This window comes from Grus americana, unplaced genomic scaffold, assembly GCF_028858705.1.
Source record: "Grus americana isolate bGruAme1 unplaced genomic scaffold, bGruAme1.mat scaffold_526, whole genome shotgun sequence".
Classification (NCBI taxonomy): Eukaryota; Metazoa; Chordata; class Aves; order Gruiformes; family Gruidae; genus Grus; species Grus americana.
Window position 1 is genome coordinate 1 of NW_026561772.1, and position 20,881 is coordinate 20,881.

Sequence of the window (20,881 nt, forward strand, 5' to 3'; positions counted from 1 at the left end):
GGAGGTTCGAGGCCAGGCAGGCTTTTGGGGCTGGCACCTTTGCCTGGGAGCAGGGGCTCGACGTTTGCAGTTTGGAGCGTGAGGGCTGATTTTGCCGAGGTGACGTAAGGCGCTACGTTGAGCCCTTGCTCGGCTGGGCGAGCCCGCAGCCCCAGTGCGAGTGGGGCTGTGCGAGGGCCAGCAAGGGAGGTTCGAGGCAGGCACGCGTTTGGGGCTGGCACCTTTGGCCTGGGAGCAGGGGCTCGACGTTTGCAGTTTGGAGCGTGAGGGCTGATTTTGGCCGAGAGTGACGTAAGGAGCTACGTTGAGCCCTTGCTCGGCTGGGCGAGCCCGCAGCCCCAGTGCGAGTGGGGCTGTGCGAGGGCCAGCAAGGGAGGTTTCGAGGCAGGCACGCGTTTTGGGTCTGGCACCTTTGGCCTGGGAGCAGGGGCTCGACGTTTGCAGTTTGGAGCGTGAGGGCTGATTTTGGCCGAGAGTGACGTAAGGCGCTACGTTGAGCCCTTGCTCGGCTGGGCGAGCCCGCAGCCCCAGTGCGAGTGGGGCTGTGCGAGGGCCAGCAAGGGAGGTTCGAGGGCAGGCACGCGTTTTGGGCTGGCAGCTTTGGCCTGGGAGCAGGGGCTCGACGTTTGCAGTTTGGAGCGTGAGGGCTGATTTTGGCCGAGAGTGACGTAAGGCGCTACGTTGAGCCCTTGCTCGGCTGGGCGAGCCCGCAGCCCCAGTGCGAGTGGGGCTGTGCGAGGGCCAGCAAGGGAGGTTCGAGGGCAGGCACGCGTTTTGGGGCTGGCACCTTTGGCCTGGAGCAGGGGCTCGACGTTTGCAGTTTGGAGCGTGAGGGCTGATTTTGGCCGAGAGTGACGTAAGGCGCTACGTTGAGCCCTTGCTCGGCTGGGCGAGCCCGCAGCCCCAGTGCGAGTGGGGCTGTGCGAGGGCCAGCAAGGGAGGTTCGAGGCCAGGCACGCGTTTGGGGCTGGCACCTTTGGCCTGGGAGCAGGGGCTCGACGTTTGCAGTTTGGAGCGTGAGGGCTGATTTTGGCCGAGAGTGACGTAAGGCGCTACGTTGAGCCCTTGCTCGCTGGGCGAGCCCGCAGCCCCAGTGCGAGTGGGGCTGTGCGAGGGCCAGCAAGGGAGGTTCGAGGCCAGGCAGGCGTTTTTGGCCTGGCACCTTTGGCCTGGGAGCAGGGGCTCGACGTTTGCAGTTTGGAGCGTGAGGGCTGATTTTGGCCGAGAGTGACGTAAGGCGCTACGTTGAGCCCTTGCTCGGCTGGGCGAGCCCGCAGCCCCAGTGCGAGTGGGGCTGTGCGAGGGCCAGCAAGGGAGGTTCGAGGGCAGGCACGCGTTTTGGGGCTGGCACCTTTGGCCTGGGAGCAGGGGCTCGACGTTTGCAGTTTGGAGCGTGAGGGCTGATTTTGGCCGAGAGTGACGTAAGGCGCTACGTTGAGCCCTTGCTCGGCTGGGCGAGCCCGCAGCCCCAGTGCGAGTGGGGCTGTGCGAGGGCCAGCAAGGGAGGTTCGAGGGCAGGCACGCGTTTTGGGGCTGGCACCTTTGGCCTGGGAGCAGGGGCTCGACGTTTGCAGTTTGGAGCGTGAGGGCTGATTTTGGCCGAGAGTGACGTAAGGCGCTACGTTGAGCCCTTGCTCGGCTGGGCGAGCCCGCAGCCCCAGTGCGAGTGGGGCTGTGCGAGGGCCAGCAAGGGAGGTTCGAGGGCAGGCACGCGTTTTGGGGCTGGCACCTTTGGCCTGGGAGCAGGGGCTCGACGTTTGCAGTTTGGAGCGTGAGGGCTGATTTTGGCCGAGAGTGACGTAAGGCGCTACGTTGAGCCCTTGCTCGGCTGGGCGAGCCCGCAGCCCCAGTGCGAGTGGGGCTGTGCGAGGGCCAGCAAGGGAGGTTCGAGGCCAGGCACGCGTTTTGGGGCTGGCACCTTTGGCCTGGGAGCAGGGGCTCGACGTTTGCAGTTTGGAGCGTGAGGGCTGATTTTGGCCGAGAGTGACGTAAGGCGCTACGTTGAGCCCTTGCTCGGCTGGGCGAGCCCGCAGCCCCAGTGCGAGTGGGGCTGTGCGAGGGCCAGCAAGGGAGGTTCGAGGGCAGGCACGCGTTTTGGGGCTGGCACCTTTGGCCTGGGAGCAGGGGCTCGACGTTTGCAGTTTGGAGCGTGAGGGCTGATTTTGGCCGAGAGTGACGTAAGGCGCTACGTTGAGCCCTTGCTCGGCTGGGCGAGCCCGCAGCCCCAGTGCGAGTGGGGCTGTGCGAGGGCCAGCAAGGGAGGTTCGAGGGCAGGCACGCGTTTTGGGGCTGGCACCTTTGGCCTGGGAGCAGGGGCTCGACGTTTGCAGTTTGGAGCGTGAGGGCTGATTTTGGCCGAGAGTGACGTAAGGCGCTACGTTGAGCCCTTGCTCGGCTGGGCGAGCCCGCAGCCCCAGTGCGAGTGGGGCTGTGCGAGGGCCAGCAAGGGAGGTTCGAGGGCAGGCACGCGTTTTGGGGCTGGCACCTTTGGCCTGGGAGCAGGGGCTCGACGTTTGCAGTTTGGAGCGTGAGGGCTGATTTTGGCCGAGAGTGACGTAAGGCGCTACGTTGAGCCCTTGCTCGGCTGGGCGAGCCCGCAGCCCCAGTGCGAGTGGGGCTGTGCGAGGGCCAGCAAGGGAGGTTCGAGGGCAGGCACGCGTTTTGGGGCTGGCACCTTTGGCCTGGGAGCAGGGGCTCGACGTTTGCAGTTTGGAGCGTGAGGGCTGATTTTGGCCGAGAGTGACGTAAGGCGCTACGTTGAGCCCTTGCTCGGCTGGGCGAGCCCGCAGCCCCAGTGCGAGTGGGGCTGTGCGAGGGCCAGCAAGGGAGGTTCGAGGGCAGGCACGCGTTTTGGGGCTGGCACCTTTGGCCTGGGAGCAGGGGCTCGACGTTTGCAGTTTGGAGCGTGAGGGCTGATTTTGGCCGAGAGTGACGTAAGGCGCTACGTTGAGCCCTTGCTCGGCTGGGCGAGCCCGCAGCCCCAGTGCGAGTGGGGCTGTGCGAGGGCCAGCAAGGGAGGTTCGAGGCCAGGCACGCGTTTTGGGGCTGGCACCTTTGGCCTGGGAGCAGGGGCTCGACGTTTGCAGTTTTGAGCGTGAGGGCTGATTTTGGCCGAGAGTGACGTAAGGCGCTACGTTGAGCCCTTGCTCGGCTGGGCGAGCCCGCAGCCCCAGTGCGAGTGGGGCTGTGCGAGGGCCAGCAAGGGAGGTTCGAGGCCAGGCACGCGTTTTGGGGCTGGCACCTTTGGCCTGGGAGCAGGGGCTCGACGTTTGCAGTTTGGAGCGTGAGGGCTGATTTTGGCCGAGAGTGACGTAAGGCGCTACGTTGAGCCCTTGCTCGGCTGGGCGAGCCCGCAGCCCCAGTGCGAGTGGGCTGTGCGAGGGCCAGCAAGGGAGGTTCGAGGCCAGGCACGCGTTTTGGGGCTGGCACCTTTGGCCTGGGAGCAGGGGCTCGACGTTTGCAGTTTGGAGCGTGAGGGCTGATTTTGGCCGAGAGTGACGTAAGGCGCTACGTTGAGCCCTTGCTCGGCTGGGCGAGCCCGCAGCCCCAGTGCGAGTGGGGCTGTGCGAGGGCCAGCAAGGGAGGTTCGAGGGCAGGCACGCGTTTTGGGGCTGGCACCTTTGGCCTGGGAGCAGGGGCTCGACGTTTGCAGTTTGGAGCGTGAGGGCTGATTTTGGCCGAGAGTGACGTAAGGCGCTACGTTGAGCCCTTGCTCGGCTGGGCGAGCCCGCAGCCCCAGTGCGAGTGGGGCTGTGCGAGGGCCAGCAAGGGAGGTTCGAGGCAGGCACGCGTTTTGGGCTGGCACCTTTGGCCTGGGAGCAGGGGCTCGACGTTTGCAGTTTGGAGCGTGAGGGCTGATTTTGGCCGAGAGTGACGTAAGGCGCTACGTTGAGCCCTTGCTCGGCTGGGCGAGCCCGCAGCCCCAGTGCGAGTGGGGCTGTGCGAGGGCCAGCAAGGGAGGTTCGAGGGCAGGCACGCGTTTTGGGGCTGGCACCTTTGGCCTGGGAGCAGGGGCTCGACGTTTGCAGTTTGGAGCGTGAGGGCTGATTTTGGCCGAGAGTGACGTAAGGCGCTACGTTGAGCCCTTGCTCGGCTGGGCGAGCCCGCAGCCCCAGTGCGAGTGGGGCTGTGCGAGGGCCAGCAAGGGAGGTTCGAGGCAGGCACGCGTTTTGGGGCTGGCACCTTTGGCCTGGGAGCAGGGGCTCGACGTTTGCAGTTTGGAGCGTGAGGGCTGATTTTGGCCGAGAGTGACGTAAGGCGCTACGTTGAGCCCTTGCTCGGCTGGGCGAGCCCGCAGCCCCAGTGCGAGTGGGGCTGTGCGAGGGCCAGCAAGGGAGGTTCGAGGGCAGGCACGCGTTTTGGGGCTGGCACCTTTGGCCTGGGAGCAGGGGCTCGACGTTTGCAGTTTGGAGCGTGAGGGCTGATTTTGGCCGAGAGTGACGTAAGGCGCTACGTTGAGCCCTTGCTCGGCTGGGCGAGCCCGCAGCCCCAGTGCGAGTGGGGCTGTGCGAGGGCCAGCAAGGGAGGTTCGAGGGCAGGCACGCGTTTTGGGGCTGGCACCTTTGGCCTGGGAGCAGGGGCTCGACGTTTGCAGTTTGGAGCGTGAGGGCTGATTTTGGCCGAGAGTGACGTAAGGCGCTACGTTGAGCCCTTGCTCGGCTGGGCGAGCCCGCAGCCCCAGTGCGAGTGGGGCTGTGCGAGGGCCAGCAAGGGAGGTTCGAGGGCAGGCACGCGTTTTTGGGCTGGCACCTTTGGCCTGGGAGCAGGGGCTCGACGTTTGCAGTTTGGAGCGTGAGGGCTGATTTTGGCCGAGAGTGACGTAAGGCGCTACGTTGAGCCCTTGCTCGGCTGGGCGAGCCCGCAGCCCCAGTGCGAGTGGGGCTGTGCGAGGGCCAGCAAGGGAGGTTCGAGGGCAGGCACGCGTTTTGGGGCTGGCACCTTTGGCCTGGGAGCAGGGGCCGACGTTTGCAGTTTGGAGCGTGAGGGCTGATTTTGGCCGAGAGTGACGTAAGGCGCTACGTTGAGCCCTTGCTCGGCTGGGCGAGCCCGCAGCCCCAGTGCGAGTGGGGCTGTGCGAGGGCCAGCAAGGGAGGTTCGAGGGCAGGCACGCGTTTTGGGGCTGGCACCTTTGGCCTGGGAGCAGGGGCTCGACGTTTGCAGTTTGGAGCGTGAGGGCTGATTTTGGCCGAGAGTGACGTAAGGCGCTACGTTGAGCCCTTGCTCGGCTGGGCGAGCCCGCAGCCCCAGTGCGAGTGGGGCTGTGCGAGGGCCAGCAAGGGAGGTTCGAGGGCAGGCACGCGTTTTGGGGCTGGCACCTTTGGCCTGGGAGCAGGGGCTCGACGTTTGCAGTTTGGAGCGTGAGGGCTGATTTTGGCCGAGAGTGACGTAAGGCGCTACGTTGAGCCCTTGCTCGGCTGGGCGAGCCCGCAGCCCCAGTGCGAGTGGGGCTGTGCGAGGGCCAGCAAGGGAGGTTCGAGGGCAGGCACGCGTTTTGGGGCTGGCACCTTTGGCCTGGGAGCAGGGGCTCGACGTTTGCAGTTTGGAGCGTGAGGGCTGATTTTGGCCGAGAGTGACGTAAGGCGCTACGTTGAGCCCTTGCTCGGCTGGGCGAGCCCGCAGCCCCAGTGCGAGTGGGGCTGTGCGAGGGCCAGCAAGGGAGGTTCGAGGGCAGGCACGCGTTTTGGGGCTGGCACCTTTGGCCTGGGAGCAGGGCTCGACGTTTGCAGTTTGGAGCGTGAGGGCTGATTTTGGCCGAGAGTGACGTAAGGCGCTACGTTGAGCCCTTGCTCGGCTGGGCGAGCCCGCAGCCCCAGTGCGAGTGGGGCTGTGCGAGGGCCAGCAAGGGAGGTTCGAGGGCAGGCACGCGTTTTGGGGCTGGCACCTTTGGCCTGGGAGCAGGGGCTCGACGTTTGCAGTTTGGAGCGTGAGGGCTGATTTTGGCCGAGAGTGACGTAAGGCGCTACGTTGAGCCCTTGCTCGGCTGGGCGAGCCCGCAGCCCCAGTGCGAGTGGGGCTGTGCGAGGGCCAGCAAGGGAGGTTCGAGGGCAGGCACGCGTTTTGGGGCTGGCACCTTTGGCCTGGGAGCAGGGGCTCGACGTTTGCAGTTTGGAGCGTGAGGGCTGATTTTGGCCGAGAGTGACGTAAGGCGCTACGTTGAGCCCTTGCTCGGCTGGGCGAGCCCGCAGCCCCAGTGCGAGTGGGGCTGTGCGAGGGCCAGCAAGGGAGGTTCGAGGGCAGGCACGCGTTTTGGGCTGGCACCTTTGGCCTGGGAGCAGGGGCTCGACATTTGCAGTTTGGAGCGTGAGGGCTGATTTTGGCCGAGAGTGACGTAAGGCGCTACGTTGAGCCCTTGCTCGGCTGGGCGAGCCCGCAGCCCCAGTGCGAGTGGGGCTGTGCGAGGGCCAGCAAGGGAGGTTCGAGGGCAGGCACGCGTTTTGGGGCTGGCACCTTTGGCCTGGGAGCAGGGGCTCGACGTTTGCAGTTTGGAGCGTGAGGGCTGATTTTGGCCGAGAGTGACGTAAGGCGCTACGTTGAGCCCTTGCTCGGCTGGGCGAGCCCGCAGCCCCAGTGCGAGTGGGGCTGTGCGAGGGCCAGCAAGGGAGGTTCGAGGGCAGGCACGCGTTTTGGGGCTGGCACCTTTGGCCTGGGAGCAGGGGCTCGACGTTTGCAGTTTGGAGCGTGAGGGCTGATTTTGGCCGAGAGTGACGTAAGGCGCTACGTTGAGCCCTTGCTCGGCTGGGCGAGCCCGCAGCCCCAGTGCGAGTGGGGCTGTGCGAGGGCCAGCAAGGGAGGTTCGAGGGCAGGCACGCGTTTTGGGGCTGGCACCTTTGGCCTGGGAGCAGGGGCTCGACTTTTGCAGTTTGGAGCGTGAGGGCTGATTTTGGCCGAGAGTGACGTAAGGCGCTACGTTGAGCCCTTGCTCGGCTGGGCGAGCCCGCAGCCCCAGTGCGAGTGGGGCTGTGCGAGGGCCAGCAAGGGAGGTTCGAGGGCAGGCACGCGTTTTGGGCTGGCACCTTTGGCCTGGGAGCAGGGGCTCGACGTTTGCAGTTTGGAGCGTGAGGGCTGATTTTGGCCGAGAGTGACGTAAGGCGCTACGTTGAGCCCTTGCTCGGCTGGGCGAGCCCGCAGCCCCAGTGCGAGTGGGGCTGTGCGAGGGCCAGCAAGGGAGGTTCGAGGGCAGGCACGCGTTTTGGGGCTGGCACCTTTGGCCTGGGAGCAGGGGCTCGACGTTTGCAGTTTGGAGCGTGAGGGCTGATTTTGGCCGAGAGTGACGTAAGGCGCTACGTTGAGCCCTTGCTCGGCTGGGCGAGCCCGCAGCCCCAGTGCGAGTGGGGCTGTGCGAGGGCCAGCAAGGGAGGTTCGAGGGCAGGCACGCGTTTTGGGCTGGCACCTTTGGCCTGGGAGCAGGGGCTCGACGTTTGCAGTTTGGAGCGTGAGGGCTGATTTTGGCCGAGAGTGACGTAAGGCGCTACGTTGAGCCCTTGCTCGGCTGGGCGAGCCCGCAGCCCCAGTGCGAGTGGGGCTGTGCGAGGGCCAGCAAGGGAGGTTCGAGGGCAGGCACGCGTTTTGGGGCTGGCACCTTTGGCCTGGGAGCAGGGGCTCGACGTTTGCAGTTTGGAGCGTGAGGGCTGATTTTGGCCGAGAGTGACGTAAGGCGCTACGTTGAGCCCTTGCTCGGCTGGGCGAGCCCGCAGCCCCAGTGCGAGTGGGGCTGTGCGAGGGTCAGCAAGGGAGGTTCGAGGGCAGGCACGCGTTTTGGGGCTGGCACCTTTGGCCTGGGAGCAGGGGCTCGACGTTTGCAGTTTGGAGCGTGAGGGCTGATTTTGGCCGAGAGTGACGTAAGGCGCTATGTTGAGCCCTTGCTCGGCTGGGCGAGCCCGCAGCCCCAGTGCGAGTGGGGCTGTGCGAGGGCCAGCAAGGGAGGTTCGAGGGCAGGCACGCGTTTTGGGGCTGGCACCTTTGGCCTGGGAGCAGGGGCTCGACGTTTGCAGTTTGGAGCGTGAGGGCTGATTTTGGCCGAGAGTGACGTAAGGCGCTACGTTGAGCCCTTGCTCGGCTGGGCGAGCCCGCAGCCCCAGTGCGAGTGGGGCTGTGCGAGGGCCAGCAAGGGAGGTTCGAGGGCAGGCACGCGTTTTGGGTCTGGCACCTTTGGCCTGGGAGCAGGGGCTCGACGTTTGCAGTTTGGAGCGTGAGGGCTGATTTTGGCCGAGAGTGACGTAAGGCGCTACGTTGAGCCCTTGCTCGGCTGGGCGAGCCCGCAGCCCCAGTGCGAGTGGGGCTGTGCGAGGGCCAGCAAGGGAGGTTCGAGGGCAGGCACGCGTTTTGGGGCTGGCACCTTTGGCCTGGGAGCAGGGGCTCGACGTTTGCAGTTTGGAGCGTGAGGGCTGATTTTGGCCGAGAGTGACGTAAGGCGCTACGTTGAGCCCTTGCTCGGCTGGACGAGCCCGCAGCCCCAGTGCGAGTGGGGCTGTGCGAGGGCCAGCAAGGGAGGTTCGAGGGCAGGCACGCGTTTTGGGGCTGGCACCTTTGGCCTGGGAGCAGGGGCTCGACGTTTGCAGTTTGGAGCGTGAGGGCTGATTTTGGCCGAGAGTGACGTAAGGCGCTACGTTGAGCCCTTGCTCGGCTGGGCGAGCCCGCAGCCCCAGTGCGAGTGGGGCTGTGCGAGGGCCAGCAAGGGAGGTTCGAGGGCAGGCACGCGTTTTGGGGCTGGCACCTTTGGCCTGGGAGCAGGGGCTCGACGTTTGCAGTTTGGAGCGTGAGGGCTGATTTTGGCCGAGAGTGACGTAAGGCGCTACGTTGAGCCCTTGCTCGGCTGGGCGAGCCCGCAGCCCCAGTGCGAGTGGGGCTGTGCGAGGGCCAGCAAGGGAGGTTCGAGGGCAGGCACGCGTTTTGGGGCTGGCACCTTTGGCCTGGGAGCAGGGGCTCGACGTTTGCAGTTTGGAGCGTGAGGGCTGATTTTGGCCGAGAGTGACGTAAGGCGCTACGTTGAGCCCTTGCTCGGCCGGGCGAGCCCGCAGCCCCAGTGCGAGTGGGGCTGTGCGAGGGCCAGCAAGGGAGGTTCGAGGGCAGGCACGCGTTTTGGGGCTGGCACCTTTGGCCTGGGAGCAGGGGCTCGATGTTTGCAGTTTGGAGCGTGAGGGCTGATTTTGGCCGAGAGTGACGTAAGGCGCTACGTTGAGCCCTTGCTCGGCTGGGCGAGCCCGCAGCCCCAGTGCGAGTGGGGCTGTGCGAGGGCCAGCAAGGGAGGTTCGAGGGCAGGCACGCGTTTTGGGGCTGGCACCTTTGGCCTGGGAGCAGGGGCTCGACGTTTGCAGTTTGGAGCGTGAGGGCTGATTTTGGCCGAGAGTGACGTAAGGCGCTACGTTGAGCCCTTGCTCGGCTGGGCGAGCCCGCAGCCCCAGTGCGAGTGGGGCTGTGCGAGGGCCAGCAAGGGAGGTTCGAGGGCAGGCACGCGTTTTGGGCTGGCACCTTTGGCCTGGGAGCAGGGGCTCGACGTTTGCAGTTTGGAGCGTGAGGGCTGATTTTGGCCGAGAGTGACGTAAGGCGCTACGTTGAGCCCTTGCTCGGCTGGGCGAGCCCGCAGCCCCAGTGCGAGTGGGGCTGTGCGAGGGCCAGCAAGGGAGGTTCGAGGGCAGGCACGCGTTTTGGGGCTGGCACCTTTGGCCTGGGAGCAGGGGCTCGACGTTTGCAGTTTGGAGCGTGAGGGCTGATTTTGGCCGAGAGTGACGTAAGGCGCTACGTTGAGCCCTTGCTCGGCTGGGCGAGCCCGCAGCCCCAGTGCGAGTGGGGCTGTGCGAGGGCCAGCAAGGGAGGTTCGAGGGCAGGCACGCGTTTTGGGGCTGGCACCTTTGGCCTGGGAGCAGGGTCTCGACGTTTGCAGTTTGGAGCGTGAGGGCTGATTTTGGCCGAGAGTGACGTAAGGCGCTACGTTGAGCCCTTGCTCGGCTGGGCGAGCCCGCAGCCCCAGTGCGAGTGGGGCTGTGCGAGGGCCAGCAAGGGAGGTTCGAGGGCAGGCACGCGTTTTGGGGCTGGCACCTTTGGCCTGGGAGCAGGGGCTCGACGTTTGCAGTTTGGAGCGTGAGGGCTGATTTTGGCCGAGAGTGACGTAAGGCGCTACGTTGAGCCCTTGCTCGGCTGGGCGAGCCCGCAGCCCCAGTGCGAGTGGGGCTGTGCGAGGGCCAGCAAGGGAGGTTCGAGGGCAGGCACGCGTTTTGGGGCTGGCACCTTTGGCCTGGGAGCAGGGGCTCGACGTTTGCAGTTTGGAGCGTGAGGGCTGATTTTGGCCGAGAGTGACGTAAGGCGCTACGTTGAGCCCTTGCTCGGCTGGGCGAGCCCGCAGCCCCAGTGCGAGTGGGGCTGTGCGAGGGCCAGCAAGGGAGGTTCGAGGGCAGGCACGCGTTTTGGGGCTGGCACCTTTGGCCTGGGAGCAGGGGCTCGACGTTTGCAGTTTGGAGCGTGAGGGCTGATTTTGGCCGAGAGTGACGTAAGGCGCTACGTTGAGCCCTTGCTCGGCTGGGCGAGCCCGCAACCCCAGTGCGAGTGGGGCTGTGCGAGGGCCAGCAAGGGAGGTTCGAGGGCAGGCACGCGTTTTGGGGCTGGCACCTTTGGCCTGGGAGCAGGGGCTCGACGTTTGCAGTTTGGAGCGTGAGGGCTGATTTTGGCCGAGAGTGACGTAAGGCGCTACGTTGAGCCCTTGCTCGGCTGGGCGAGCCCGCAGCCCCAGTGCGAGTGGGGCTGTGCGAGGGCCAGCAAGGGAGGTTCGAGGGCAGGCACGCGTTTTGGGGCTGGCACCTTTGGCCTGGGAGCAGGGGCTCGACGTTTGCAGTTTGGAGCGTGAGGGCTGATTTTGGCCGAGAGTGACGTAAGGCGCTACGTTGAGCCCTTGCTCGGCTGGGCGAGCCCGCAGCCCCAGTGCGAGTGGGGCTGTGCGAGGGCCAGCAAGGGAGGTTCGAGGGCAGGCACGCGTTTTGGGGCTGGCACCTTTGGCCTGGGAGCAGGGGCTCGACGTTTGCAGTTTGGAGCGTGAGGGCTGATTTTGGCCGAGAGTGACGTAAGGCGCTACGTTGAGCCCTTGCTCGGCTGGGCGAGCCCGCAGCCCCAGTGCGAGTGGGGCTGTGCGAGGGCCAGCAAGGGAGGTTCGAGGGCAGGCAGGCGTTTTGGGGCTGGCACCTTTGGCCTGGGAGCAGGGGCTCGACGTTTGCAGTTTGGAGCGTGAGGGCTGATTTTGGCCGAGAGTGACGTAAGGCGCTACGTTGAGCCCTTGCTCGGCTGGGCGAGCCCGCAGCCCCAGTGCGAGTGGGGCTGTGCGAGGGCCAGCAAGGGAGGTTCGAGGGCAGGCACGCGTTTTGGGGCTGGCACCTTTGGCCTGGGAGCAGGGGCTCGACGTTTGCAGTTTGGAGCGTGAGGGCTGATTTTGGCCGAGAGTGAGGTAAGGCGCTACGTTGAGCCCTTGCTCGGCTGGGCGAGACCGCAGCCCCAGTGCGAGTGGGGCTGTGCGAGGGCCAGCAAGGGAGGTTCGAGGGCAGGCACGCGTTTTGGGGCTGGCACCTTTGGCCTGGGAGCAGGGGCTCGACGTTTGCAGTTTGGAGCGTGAGGGCTGATTTTGGCCGAGAGTGACGTAAGGCGCTACGTTGAGCCCTTGCTCGGCTGGGCGAGCCCGCAGCCCCAGTGCGAGTGGGGCTGTGCGAGGGCCAGCAAGGGAGGTTCGAGGGCAGGCACGCGTTTTGGGGCTGGCACCTTTGGCCTGGGAGCAGGGGCTCGACGTTTGCAGTTTGGAGCGTGAGGGCTGATTTTGGCCGAGAGTGAGGTAAGGCGCTACGTTGAGCCCTTGCTCGGCTGGGCGAGCCCGCAGCCCCAGTGCGAGTGGGGCTGTGCGAGGGCCAGCAAGGGAGGTTCGAGGGCAGGCACGCGTTTTGGGGCTGGCACCTTTGGCCTGGGAGCAGGGGCTCGACGTTTGCAGTTTGGAGCGTGAGGGCTGATTTTGGCCGAGAGTGACGTAAGGCGCTACGTTGAGCCCTTGCTCGGCTGGGCGAGCCCGCAGCCCCAGTGCGAGTGGGGCTGTGCGAGGGCCAGCAAGGGAGGTTCGAGGGCAGGCACGCGTTTTGGGGCTGGCACCTTTGGCCTGGGAGCAGGGGCTCGACGTTTGCAGTTTGGAGCGTGAGGGCTGATTTTGGCCGAGAGTGACGTAAGGCGCTTCGTTGAGCCCTTGCTCGGCTGGGCGAGCCCGCAGCCCCAGTGCGAGTGGGGCTGTGCGAGGGCCAGCAAGGGAGGTTCGAGGGCAGGCACGCGTTTTGGGGCTGGCACCTTTGGCCTGGGAGCAGGGGCTCGACGTTTGCAGTTTGGAGCGTGAGGGCTGATTTTGGCCGAGAGTGACGTAAGGCGCTACGTTGAGCCCTTGCTCGGCTGGGCGAGCCCGCAGCCCCAGTGCGAGTGGGGCTGTGCGAGGGCCAGCAAGGGAGGTTCGAGGGCAGGCACGCGTTTTGGGGCTGGCACCTTTGGCCTGGGAGCAGGGGCTCGACGTTTGCAGTTTGGAGCGTGAGGGCTGATTTTGGCCGAGAGTGACGTAAGGCGCTACGTTGAGCCCTTGCTCGGCTGGGCGAGCCCGCAGCCCCAGTGCGAGTGGGGCTGTGCGAGGGCCAGCAAGGGAGGTTCGAGGGCAGGCACGCGTTTTGGGGCTGGCACCTTTGGCCTGGGAGCAGGGGCTCGACGTTTGCAGTTTGGAGCGTGAGGGCTGATTTTGGCCGAGAGTGACGTAAGGCGCTACGTTGAGCCCTTGCTCGGCTGGGCGAGCCCGCAGCCCCAGTGCGAGTGGGGCTGTGCGAGGGCCAGCAAGGGAGGTTCGAGGGCAGGCACGCGTTTTGGGGCTGGCACCTTTGGCCTGGGAGCAGGGGCTCGACGTTTGCAGTTTGGAGCGTGAGGGCTGATTTTGGCCGAGAGTGACGTAAGGCGCTACGTTGAGCCCTTGCTCGGCTGGGCGAGCCCGCAGCCCCAGTGCGAGTGGGGCTGTGCGAGGGCCAGCAAGGGAGGTTCGAGGGCAGGCACGCGTTTTGGGGCTGGCACCTTTGGCCTGGGAGCAGGGGCTCGACGTTTGCAGTTTGGAGCGTGAGGGCTGATTTTGGCCGAGAGTGACGTAAGGCGCTACGTTGAGCCCTTGCTCGGCTGGGCGAGCCCGCAGCCCCAGTGCGAGTGGGGCTGTGCGAGGGCCAGCAAGGGAGGTTCGAGGGCAGGCACGCGTTTTGGGGCTGGCACCTTTGGCCTGGGAGCAGGGGCTCGACGTTTGCAGTTTGGAGCGTGAGGGCTGATTTTGGCCGAGAGTGACGTAAGGCGCTACGTTGAGCCCTTGCTCGGCTGGGCGAGCCCGCAGCCCCAGTGCGAGTGGGGCTGTGCGAGGGCCAGCAAGGGAGGTTCGAGGGCAGGCACGCGTTTTGGGGCTGGCACCTTTGGCCTGGGAGCAGGGGCTCGACGTTTGCAGTTTGGAGCGTGAGGGCTGATTTTGGCCGAGAGTGACGTAAGGCGCTACGTTGAGCCCTTGCTCGGCTGGGCGAGCCCGCAGCCCCAGTGCGAGTGGGGCTGTGCGAGGGCCAGCAAGGGAGGTTCGAGGGCAGGCACGCGTTTTGGGGCTGGCACCTTTGGCCTGGGAGCAGGGGCTCGACGTTTGCAGTTTGGAGCGTGAGGGCTGATTTTGGCCGAGAGTGACGTAAGGCGCTACGTTGAGCCCTTGCTCGGCTGGGCGAGCCCGCAGCCCCAGTGCGAGTGGGGCTGTGCGAGGGCCAGCAAGGGAGGTTCGAGGGCAGGCACGCGTTTTGGGGCTGGCACCTTTGGCCTGGGAGCAGGGGCTCGACGTTTGCAGTTTGGAGCGTGAGGGCTGATTTTGGCCGAGAGTGACGTAAGGCGCTACGTTGAGCCCTTGCTCGGCTGGGCGAGCCCGCAGCCCCAGTGCGAGTGGGGCTGTGCGAGGGCCAGCAAGGGAGGTTCGAGGGCAGGCACGCGTTTCGGGCTGGCACCTTTGGCCTGGGAGCAGGGGCTCGACGTTTGCAGTTTGGAGCGTGAGGGCTGATTTTGGCCGAGAGTGACGTAAGGCGCTACGTTGAGCCCTTGCTCGGCTGGGCGAGCCCGCAGCCCCAGTGCGAGTGGGGCTGTGCGAGGGCCAGCAAGGGAGGTTCGAGGGCAGGCAGGCGTTTTGGGGCTGGCACCTTTAGCCTGGGAGCAGGGGCTCGACGTTTGCAGTTTGGAGCGTGAGGGCTGATTTTGGCCGAGAGTGACGTAAGGCGCTACGTTGAGCCCTTGCTCGGCTGGGCGAGCCCGCAGCCCCAGTGCGAGTGGGGCTGTGCGAGGGCCAGCAAGGGAGGTTCGAGGGCAGGCACGCGTTTTGGGGCTGGCACCTTTGGCCTGGGAGCAGGGGCTCGACGTTTGCAGTTTGGAGCGTGAGGGCTGATTTTGGCCGAGAGTGACGTAAGGCGCTACGTTGAGCCCTTGCTCGGCTGGGCGAGCCCGCAGCCCCAGTGCGAGTGGGGCTGTGCGAGGGCCAGCAAGGGAGGTTCGAGGGCAGGCACGCGTTTTGGGGCTGGCACCTTTGGCCTGGGAGCAGGGGCTCGACGTTTGCAGTTTGGAGCGTGAGGGCTGATTTTGGCCGAGAGTGACGTAAGGCGCTACGTTGAGCCCTTGCTCGGCTGGGCGAGCCCGCAGCCCCAGTGCGAGTGGGGCTGTGCGAGGGCCAGCAAGGGAGGTTCGAGGGCAGGCACGCGTTTTGGGGCTGGCACCTTTGGCCTGGGAGCAGGGGCTCGACGTTTGCAGTTTGGAGCGTGAGGGCTGATTTTGGCCGAGAGTGACGTAAGGCGCTACGTTGAGCCCTTGCTCGGCTGGGCGAGCCCGCAGCCCCAGTGCGAGTGGGGCTGTGCGAGGGCCAGCAAGGGAGGTTCGAGGGCAGGCACGCGTTTTGGGGCTGGCACCTTTGGCCTGGGAGCAGGGGCTCGACGTTTGCAGTTTGGAGCGTGAGGGCTGATTTTGGCCGAGAGTGACGTAAGGCGCTACGTTGAGCCCTTGCTCGGCTGGGCGAGCCCGCAGCCCCAGTGCGAGTGGGGCTGTGCGAGGGCCAGCAAGGGAGGTTCGAGGGCAGGCACGCGTTTTGGGGCTGGCACCTTTGGCCTGGGAGCAGGGGCTCGACGTTTGCAGTTTGGAGCGTGAGGGCTGATTTTGGCCGAGAGTGACGTAAGGCGCTACGTTGAGCCCTTGCTCGGCTGGGCGAGCCCGCAGCCCCAGTGCGAGTGGGGCTGTGCGAGGGCCAGCAAGGGAGGTTCGAGGGCAGGCACGCGTTTTGGGGCTGGCACCTTTGGCCTGGGAGCAGGGGCTCGACGTTTGCAGTTTGGAGCGTGAGGGCTGATTTTGGCCGAGAGTGACGTAAGGCGCTACGTTGAGCCCTTGCTCGGCTGGGCGAGCCCGCAGCCCCAGTGCGAGTGGGGCTGTGCGAGGGCCAGCAAGGGAGGTTCGAGGGCAGGCACGCGTTTTGGGGCTGGCACCTTTGGCCTGGGAGCAGGGGCTCGACGTTTGCAGTTTGGAGCGTGAGGGCTGATTTTGGCCGAGAGTGACGTAAGGCGCTACGTTGAGCCCTTGCTCGGCTGGGCGAGCCCGCAGCCCCAGTGCGAGTGGGGCTGTGCGAGGGCCAGCAAGGGAGGTTCGAGGGCAGGCACGCGTTTTGGGGCTGGCACCTTTGGCCTGGGAGCAGGGGCTCGACGTTTGCAGTTTGGAGCGTGAGGGCTGATTTTGGCCGAGAGTGACGTAAGGCGCTACGTTGAGCCCTTGCTCGGCTGGGCGAGCCCGCAGCCCCAGTGCGAGTGGGGCTGTGCGAGGGCCAGCAAGGGAGGTTCGAGGGCAGGCACGCGTTTTGGGGCTGGCACCTTTGGCCTGGGAGCAGGGGCTCGACGTTTGCAGTTTGGAGCGTGAGGGCTGATTTTGGCCGAGAGTGACGTAAGGCGCTACGTTGAGCCCTTGCTCGGCTGGGCGAGCCCGCAGCCCCAGTGCGAGTGGGGCTGTGCGAGGGCCAGCAAGGGAGGTTCGAGGGCAGGCACGCGTTTTGGGGCTGGCACCTTTGGCCTGGGAGCAGGGGCTCGACGTTTGCAGTTTGGAGCGTGAGGGCTGATTTTGGCCGAGAGTGACGTAAGGCGCTACGTTGAGCCCTTGCTCGGCTGGGCGAGCCCGCAGCCCCCGTGCGAGTGGGGCTGTGCGAGGGCCAGCAAGGGAGGTTCGAGGGCAGGCACGCGTTTTGGGGCTGGCACCTTTGGCCTGGGAGCAGGGGCTCGACGTTTGCAGTTTGGAGCGTGAGGGCTGATTTTGGCCGAGAGTGACGTAAGGCGCTACGTTGAGCCCTTGCTCGGCTGGGCGAGCCCGCAGCCCCAGTGCGAGTGGGGCTGTGCGAGGGCCAGCAAGGGAGGTTCGAGGGCAGGCACGCGTTTTGGGGCTGGCACCTTTGGCCTGGGAGCAGGGGCTCGACGTTTGCAGTTTGGAGCGTGAGGGCTGATTTTGGCCGAGAGTGACGTAAGGCGCTACGTTGAGCCCTTGCTCGGCTGGGCGAGCCCGCAGCCCCAGTGCGAGTGGGGCTGTGCGAGGGCCAGCAAGGGAGGTTCGAGGGCAGGCACGCGTTTTGGGGCTGGCACCTTTGGCCTGGGAGCAGGGGCTCGACGTTTGCAGTTTGGAGCGTGAGGGCTGATTTTGGCCGAGAGTGACGTAAGGCGCTACGTTGAGCCCTTGCTCGGCTGGGCGAGCCCGCAGCCCCAGTGCGAGTGGGGCTGTGCGAGGGCCAGCAAGGGAGGTTCGAGGGCAGGCACGCGTTTTGGGGCTGGCACCTTTGGCCTGGGAGCAGGGGCTCGACGTTTGCAGTTTGGAGCGTGAGGGCTGATTTTGGCCGAGAGTGACGTAAGGCGCTACGTTGAGCCCTTGCTCGGCTGGGCGAGCCCGCAGCCCCAGTGCGAGTGGGGCTGTGCGAGGGCCAGCAAGGGAGGTTCGAGGGCAGGCACGCGTTTTGGGGCTGGCACCTTTGGCCTGGGAGCAGGGGCTCGACGTTTGCAGTTTGGAGCGTGAGGGCTGATTTTGGCCGAGAGTGACGTAAGGCGCTACGTTGAGCCCTTGCTCGGCTGGGCGAGCCCGCAGCCCCAGTGCGAGTGGGGCTGTGCGAGGGCCAGCAAGGGAGGTTCGAGGGCAGGCACGCGTTTTGGGGCTGGCACCTTTGGCCTGGGAGCAGGGGCTCGACGTTTGCAGTTTGGAGCGTGAGGGCTGATTTTGGCCGAGAGTGACGTAAGGCGCTACGTTGAGCCCTTGCTCGGCTGGGCGAGCCCGCAGCCCCAGTGCGAGTGGGGCTGTGCGAGGGCCAGCAAGGGAGGTTCGAGGGCAGGCACGCGTTTTGGGGCTGGCACCTTTGGCCTGGGAGCAGGGGCTCGACGTTTGCAGTTTGGAGCGTGAGGGCTGATTTTGGCCGAGAGTGACGTAAGGCGCTACGTTGAGCCCTTGCTCGGCTGGGCGAGCCCGCAGCCCCAGTGCGAGTGGGGCTGCGCGAGGGCCAGCAAGGGAGGTTCGAGGGCAGGCACGCGTTTTGGGGCTGGCACCTTTGGCCTGGGAGCAGGGGCTCGACGTTTGCAGTTTGGAGCGTGAGGGCTGATTTTGGCCGAGAGTGACGTAAGGCGCTACGTTGAGCCCTTGCTCGGCTGGGCGAGCCCGCAGCCCCTGTGCGAGTGGGGCTGTGCGAGGGCCAGCAAGGGAGGTTCGAGGGCAGGCACGCGTTTTGGGGCTGGCACCTTTGGCCTGGGAGCAGGGGCTCGACGTTTGCAGTTTGGAGCGTGAGGGCTGATTTTGGCCGAGAGTGACGTAAGGCGCTACGTTGAGCCCTTGCTCGGCTGGGCGAGCCCGCAGCCCCAGTGCGAGTGGGGCTGTGCGAGGGCCAGCAAGGGAGGTTCGAGGGCAGGCACGCGTTTTGGGGCTGGCACCTTTGGCCTGGGAGCAGGGGCTCGACGTTTGCAGTTTGGAGCGTGAGGGCTGATTTTGGCCGAGAGTGACGTAAGGCGCTACGTTGTGCCCTTGCTCGGCTGGGCGAGCCCGCAGCCCCAGTGCGAGTGGGGCTGTGCGAGGGCCAGCAAGGGAGGTTCGAGGGCAGGCACGCGTTTTGGGGCTGGCACCTTTGGCCTGGGAGCAGGGGCTCGACGTTTGCAGTTTGGAGCGTGAGGGCTGATTTTGGCCGAGAGTGACGTAAGGCGCTACGTTGAGCCCTTGCTCGGCTGGGCGAGCCCGCAGCCCCAGTGCGAGTGGGGCTGTGCGAGGGCCAGCAAGGGAGGTTCGAGGGCAGGCACGCGTTTTGGGGCTGGCACCTTTGGCCTGGGAGCAGGGGCTCGACGTTTGCAGTTTGGAGCGTGAGGGCTGATTTTGGCCGAGAGTGACGTAAGGCGCTACGTTGAGCCCTTGCTCGGCTGGGCGAGCCCGCAGCCCCAGTGCGAGTGGGGCTGTGCGAGGGCCAGCAAGGGAGGTTCGAGGGCAGGCACGCGTTTTGGGGCTGGCACCTTTGGCCTGGGAGCAGGGGCTCGACGTTTGCAGTTTGGAGCGTGAGGGCTGATTTTGGCCGAGAGTGACGTAAGGCGCTACGTTGAGCCCTTGCTCGGCTGGGCGAGCCCGCAGCCCCAGTGCGAGTGGGGCTGTGCGAGGGCCAGCAAGGGAGGTTCGAGGGCAGGCACGCGTTTTGGGGCTGGCACCTTTGGCCTGGGAGCAGGGGCTCGACGTTTGCAGTTTGGAGCGTGAGGGCTGATTTTGGCCGAGAGTGACGTAAGGCGCTACGTTGAGCCCTTGCTCGGCTGGGCGAGCCCGCAGCCCCAGTGCGAGTGGGGCTGTGCGAGGGCCAGCAAGGGAGGTTCGAGGGCAGGCACGCGTTTTGGGGCTGGCACCTTTGGCCTGGGAGCAGGGGCTCGACGTTTGCAGTTTGGAGCGTGAGGGCTGATTTTGGCCGAGAGTGACGTAAGGCGCTACGTTGAGCCCTTGCTCGGCTGGGCGAGCCCGCAGCCCCAGTGCGAGTGGGGCTGTGCGAGGGCCAGCAAGGGAGGTTCGAGGGCAGGCACGCGTTTTGGGGCTGGCACCTTTGGCCTGGGAGCAGGGGCTCGACGTTTGCAGTTTGGAGCGTGAGGGCTGATTTTGGCCGAGAGTGACGTAAGGCGCTACGTTGAGCCCTTGCTCGGCTGGGCGAGCCCGCAGCCCCAGTGCGAGTGGGGCTGTGCGAGGGCCAGCAAGGGAGGTTCGAGGGCAGGCACGCGTTTTGGGGCTGGCACCTTTGGCCTGGGAGCAGGGGCTCGACGTTTGCAGTTTGGAGCGTGAGGGCTGATTTTGGCCGAGAGTGACGTAAGGCGCTACGTTGAGCCCTTGCTCGGCTGGGCGAGCCCGCAGCCCCAGTGCGAGTGGGGCTGTGCGAGGGCCAGCAAGGGAGGTTCGAGGGCAGGCACGCGTTTTGGGGCTGGCACCTTTGGCCTGGGAGCAGGGGCTCGACGTTTGCAGTTTGGAGCGTGAGGGCTGATTTTGGCCGAGAGTGACGTAAGGCGCTACGTTGAGCCCTTGCTCGGCTGGGCGAGCCCGCAGCCCCAGTGCGAGTGGGGCTGTGCGAGGGCCAGCAAGGGAGGTTCGAGGGCAGGCACGCGTTTTGGGGCTGGCACCTTTGGCCTGGGAGCAGGGGCTCGACGTTTGCAGTTTGGAGCGTGAGGGCTGATTTTGGCCGAGAGTGACGTAAGGCGCTACGTTGAGCCCTTGCTCGGCTGGGCGAGCCCGCAGCCCCAGTGCGAGTGGGGCTGTGCGAGGGCCAGCAAGGGAGGTTCGAGGGCAGGCACGCGTTTTGGGGCTGGCACCTTTGGCCTGGGAGCAGGGGCTCGACGTTTGCAGTTTGGAGCGTGAGGGCTGATTTTGGCCGAGAGTGACGTAAGGCGCTACGTTGAGCCCTTGCTCGGCTGGGCGAGCCCGCAGCCCCAGTGCGAGTGGGGCTGTGCGAGGGCCAGCAAGGGAGGTTCGAGGGCAGGCACGCGTTTTGGGGCTGGCACCTTTGGCCTGGGAGCAGGGGCTCGACGTTTGCAGTTTGGAGCGTGAGGGCTGATTTTGGCCGAGAGTGACGTAAGGCGCTACGTTGAGCCCTTGCTCGGCTGGGCGAGCCCGCAGCCCCAGTGCGAGTGGGGCTGTGCGAGGGCCAGCAAGGGAGGTTCGAGGGCAGGCACGCGTTTTGGGGCTGGCACCTTTGGCCTGGGAGCAGGGGCTCGACGTTTGCAGTTTGGAGCGTGAGGGCTGATTTTGGCCGAGAGTGACGTAAGGCGCTACGTTGAGCCCTTGCTCGGCTGGGCGAGCCCGCAGCCCCAGTGCGAGTGGGGCTGTGCGAGGGCCAGCAAGGGAGGTTCGAGGGCAGGCACGCGTTTTGGGGCTGGCACCTTTGGCCTGGGAGCAGGGGCTCGACGTTTGCAGTTTGGAGCGTGAGGGCTGATTTTGGCCGAGAGTGACGTAAGGCGCTACGTTGAGCCCTTGCTCGGCTGGGCGAGCCCGCAGCCCCAGTGCGAGTGGGGCTGTGCGAGGGCCAGCAAGGGAGGTTCGAGGGCAGGCACGCGTTTTGGGGCTGGCACCTTTGGCCTGGGAGCAGGGGCTCGACGTTTGCAGTTTGGAGCGTGAGGGCTGATTTTGGCCGAGAGTGACGTAAGGCGCTACGTTGAGCCCTTGCTCGGCTGGGCGAGCCCGCAGCCCCAGTGCGAGTGGGGCTGTGCGAGGGCCAGCAAGGGAGGTTCGAGGGCAGGCACGCGTTTTGGGGCTGGCACCTTTGGCCTGGGAGCAGGGGCTCGACGTTTGCAGTTTGGAGCGTGAGGGCTGATTTTGGCCGAGAGTGACGTAA